The sequence below is a fragment of the Spermophilus citellus genome (assembly GCF_964194105.1).
Source record: "Spermophilus citellus genome assembly, chromosome: 2".
Classification (NCBI taxonomy): domain Eukaryota; kingdom Metazoa; phylum Chordata; class Mammalia; order Rodentia; family Sciuridae; genus Spermophilus; species Spermophilus citellus.
The window spans coordinates 140,434,990-140,439,199 of record NC_138183.1 but is presented as its reverse complement, the minus strand read 5'-3'; the positions used below and the strand labels follow the sequence as shown (position 1 = coordinate 140,439,199).

The following is a 4,210-nucleotide window of genomic DNA, read 5'->3' as shown; positions in this document are numbered from 1 at the left end:
ATGGCTCACACTTCAGTGAGATAGTAAATACTTATATTAAATTTGTTTTTTTCTTCCTCCAATAGGGTTCGAAGAAAAAAGTGACACAAGGAAACCATTCCACCACAGTGACAGAATTTATCCTGGCTGGATTAACAAACAAACCAGAGCTCCAGCTGCCCCTCTCCCTCTTCTTCATAGGAATCTACATGTTCACTGTGGAAGGGAACCTGGGCATGATCATGCTGATTGGGCTCAGCTCTCACCTGCATACACCTATGTACTATTTCCTCAGCAGTCTGTCTTTCATTGACCTCTGCTAATCCACTATCATTATCCCCAAAATGCTGGTAAACTTTGTGGTGCAGAAAAACATCATTTCCTACCCTGAATGCATGACTCAGCTCTATTTCTTCCTAGTTTTTGTTATATCAGAATGTCACATGTTGGCTGCAATGGCATATGACCGCTATGTTGGCATCTCTAACCCTTTGCTTTACAATGTTACTATGTCTTCTCAAGTCTGTTTCTGGTTGGTAGTTGAAGTGTATAGCATGAGCTTGATTGGTGCCACAGTTCACACAGTCTACATGCTAAGAGTGCTTTTCTGTAAAGCTGATATAATCAACCACTATTTTTGTGATATACTTCCACTATTAGAGCTCTCCTGCTCCAGTACTTTTGTGAATGAAGTACTAGTTCTGTGCTTAGTGTGTGTAATGTCCTTGTCCCAACCCTGACCATCCTTAGCTCTTACATCTTCATCATTGCCAGCATCCTGTGCATTCGCTCCACTGAAGGCAGAGCGAAAGCCTTCAGCACCTGCAGCTCACAGCTGTTGCTCTCTTCTTTTGTTCCATTGCATTCATGTACCTGCAGCCAATGTCAGTTAGCTCCATGGACCAAGGGAATGTGTCCTCTGTGTTTTATACTATTATTGTGCCCACGCTGAACCCTGTAATCTATAGCTTGAGGAATAAGGATATGAAACTTGCCCTAAATACGTTCCTTGAAAAAAAAACAACTGCCCTGTAAAAATAGTATTTTGCTTTAGTAAAAATTTACAATTTCTGGAGGTTTGATAAAGAAGCAGTCCAGATATAGCAATATATATTCACAAGTCATGAGATTAATGCTAGTGTTTGATTTCTTGGAAGACAGATGCCAAGGATAATACTGGATACCCAGGATCAGATACAGAACAGCACCTCTTTAAGATGTGCCATGATCCATCTGTGCAAAATAACCTGAATCACATCTAAACACATTTATAAACCTTAAAAACACTCCTTAGGGTTGAATATGCCTCATTTTAGGCAAGTTTTTTTTTTAAATCTTAATTCTGGGAATAAATATATTTGGTTAGTATCCTTTTATATTCTCAATATTTTGTATACCTGTTCTTTTTAACTAAGTTTATTGGCAAACATTTTTGAAAGTTTGAGCTCTAAAATAAATAACCAAACATAACAATTTGTAATACCCAAAGTATTATGCCTAATTCTTACTAAGTTTATAGAACACTATTAGGAAATATGGAAGCATGTGATGAGTGACCATTGTTCTAACTCACAAGGAGATAGCACTATAGATGGAAAGATTGACAATAATATACATGATGAATAATACTAGGAATACTTTTACATAAATTAAGCAATAATCCTTGCTCCTCAGTTTAGGGATGATGTTACTGCCTCTACTTTCTTCATAATTCTATACTCATTTTCCCTTAATCCAAAGAGATAATTTTTTCCAAACTTCATTATAGAATCTCTTAGTTGGAAATGATCGTTTTGTTATTTACTTGTGCATATAATATTTCTTCCATTGGAAAATTTAAAGTTAAAAATTATTTTTTTACTAATGACAAATATCATTTCTAACCAAAGACTATTATTCACTCAAAAAAAAATATTTTTTTTTTTTTTTAGGGTGAGGGGAGCAGGGATCAAGGAAGAAGACTTCCAAGAAGTAAATTTGCTTCTTTCCCCCTTTCTCATACTGATGTCTTTTCAAACAGCAAACAGAAAATTTGTGTTCTTTTCCTGGAGGCAATTTTCTCCTTATTAAGTCTCTCTTGGTGGCATCTATTAGATGTTCAGCTCCTATATATTCTCTTAGTGGTAATTTAACCATGTCCACTTTATGCTTTGAATATAGCCCTTGCTGTTCTGTCACTGATGCTTATTTTTAAGTTGACATGTTTTTTCCTCTTCTCCCTCTCCCAAATTAGCAAGTGAATTCATTCCCCTGTTGGAGCACACCTGGAATGTAACCTTTGAATAACTTCATTTAAAACTCTCTGTTTCAATGGATGGGCAGAATCTCAGCCCCTAGGTCAGGAGTCCCCTGTGTTTTTCCTTTGCTAGCAAAGCTGTAAAACTTTTTACCTTTTTCTCAAACCATGTCCTCATTATTGGATTGGCATCAGGGACAAGGACCAAACTTTTGGTAATAAATTGGCAACCTAGATGGGACCAAGTGCAACTCCTGCTCCAGTTTTCTTGGGCAGGTCTGGCACATTGGACACCCCACCCCCTTCCATGCTGAGGATTCAAGGTACCTGGTAAGTTTTTTGAAAGGTGACTGCTAGGGAATTAGGAAATGGGGTGAATTTTCCTTCAGCTGAAATATAATATGTCAAGAGCTTTGTAATGTTGTGAACAACCAATAAAAAAAAAATCAGAGGAGTTTTTCTGTAAGTAAAGGGAGTGACTCAGGGACTCTCCTAGCAGCTGCTGAAGCTCCTTCTCTTCAGAGAATTTCTGACTTCTTTCCTTGAACTGTGCAAAATACTCCCTCAGGTTGGTCTAAGAGAAGCAATGTGTCTGTCACACAAAAGGACTAACTAACTTTGCCAAGAGATCTGTAAATGACAGTTAAAGGGATTCCTCTACTAAACAGAGACAATGCTTAAAAAAAAAAAAAAAAGCTATTTTACAGAAATCAAATGACATTACATATCTTAACTACAGTTCAAGGGGACACGGATACCTTGGCCATTATATAAACTAAATGCTTTGTGTGTTTCTAACAACTGTGTTAATGTTATAAGTCTTAAATGGCCTCCACTCACAAATCAGTGTCATGTCAGTGCCATCTTAAGCTTTATTGAATTACTGACTTCATGGTTTTCAGAGGCCAGCTAAAATATTAATTGTTTTTGTGCTAATTGTTTACCAAAAAATAAAGTTTTGCTTGTTTATTGTTGTCCTGGCATAATACCTGACCTATGTATGCCTTTTCTAGTAATGAACAAACTGCTACCATGGACCTCTGGACTGCCCAGATGCTAAATACCCTTAATTGTCTATGTCTCTCGAGATAGAAAACAAGGATTTGGGGTCACTTCTCCCCAACTTTACCCTCTGTCAACAGAAAGCAACTTGTAAATATTACCACCCACTTTTACTTAGAAATGGAAGGCAGAAATTGACAGTGGGGAAATGTAACAGTGGTTTAAATAAAGTTTATTTTTTTATTTTGTTTTTTTTATTAGTTGTTCATGACAATACAATGATCTTGACATATCATACATTTGAATCAAATGGGGTATAATTTCTCATTTTTCCAAGTGTTCAGGTTGCAGAATCACATTGGTTATATGACCACATATATACATACAGCAATACTAGTGTCCATGAAGTTTGAATGAAGTTTTTTTTTTTTTTTTTTTTTTTTTTTGCTCTGTCACTGAGGCTTATTTTAAAGCAAATACGTTTTGTCCAATTCTCCCTCTTCCAAATTAGCAAGTGAATTTTGATTCCCCAGGTCCATCCCAGTCAGGGCACACCTGAAATATAATCTTTTAATCATCTTTTTAAAAATCCTCTGTTCCAGTAAATGGAAGGAGTTGGAGAATGTATTGCCAAGTGAAGTTAGCCAATCCCCAAAAACCAAATGCCGAATGTTTTCTGATATGAGGAGGCTGATTCATAGTGGGGTTGGAAGGGTCTTGGGAGTATTAGAGGAACTCTAGATAGAGGGAAGGGGTGGGAGGGGAAGGAAGGGGGCATGGGAGTAGAAAAGATGGTGGAATGAGATGGACATCATTATCCTAAGTACCTGTATGAAGACATGAATGGTGTGAATATACTTTGTATACAACCAGAGATATGAAAAATTGTGCTCTCTATGGGTAATATGAACTATCACATAACAAAGTAGAATAGAAAATAAATTATAAATATCCTCCATTCCCCCAATGAGCAGAATCACAGGAGATCCTGGC

At 36.8% G+C, this 4,210-nt stretch overlaps 1 pseudogene across 1 annotated transcript; it reads left to right on the top strand.

Annotated features, from left to right (window-relative positions):
• On the top strand, positions 1-1,014 carry LOC308641603 (olfactory receptor 8G50-like; annotated as a pseudogene). Its single transcript has 2 exons — positions 1-15; positions 66-1,014. The product of its transcript is annotated as an olfactory receptor 8G50-like (transcript).
• Positions 1,015-4,210: the final 3,196 nt, after the last annotated feature.